The 609-nt window shown below is 33.8% G+C and overlaps 1 protein-coding gene across 1 annotated transcript in view; it reads left to right on the forward strand.

The window, feature by feature from the left end:
• Positions 1–609, forward strand: part of LOC103606439 (canalicular multispecific organic anion transporter 1-like) — a gene marked incomplete at its 5' end in the record, with an annotated part of 43,035 nt that overhangs the window by 15,667 nt on the left and 26,759 nt on the right. The gene's annotated exons all lie outside the window — the stretch shown is intronic.

The following is a 609-nucleotide window of genomic DNA, read 5'->3' on the forward strand; positions in this document are numbered from 1 at the left end:
AGCGAGGTGCGGGCGCAACACTGAGGGTTGCGATCCCGTTGCCGGTCCCGGTCCGGTATGGGCGCGACACTGAGGGTTGCGATCCGTTGCCGGAAATGAAAAAAGACAAAAAAAAGGAAAAAAAAATAGATTTATAATCTCTTATTGTATTTATGATACAGATATAGTGTACTTTACTTAGGAATCTCTGAATAACATATATTTAGGAGGTTTTTATCCTCCCTCCCCATTACTACAAATTAATGTTATCTATCTTTTTGGGGCAAGGATCTTGAGATGTTAAAAGATTAGTGTAGATACAGCTCTATAGTGAATTTGTCCATTAATTCAATATATATTTATTGAGCACCTACTATGTGCCAGACACTATTTTAAGTGCTGGTGTTACTATCATGAACAAAATAGAGAAAATCTCTGCTCCAATACAGCTCTACATTCTCATGGAGAAGGAAGTAACAAAAATATTAAATACATAATTTATAAGATAGAAAATGATAAGTTGGGCATACCTTTAATTATTGAGCTTAAACTTATTTATGAATCAAAGTTATTTATTTATTTAAAGGAACTTGTAAGATTTTTTTTTTTTTTTCTTTTCGTGTCCGGCAA

Source organism: Galeopterus variegatus, unplaced genomic scaffold (genome assembly GCF_000696425.1).
Source record: "Galeopterus variegatus unplaced genomic scaffold, G_variegatus-3.0.2 Scaffold6586, whole genome shotgun sequence".
NCBI lineage: Eukaryota > Metazoa > Chordata > Mammalia > Dermoptera > Cynocephalidae > Galeopterus > Galeopterus variegatus.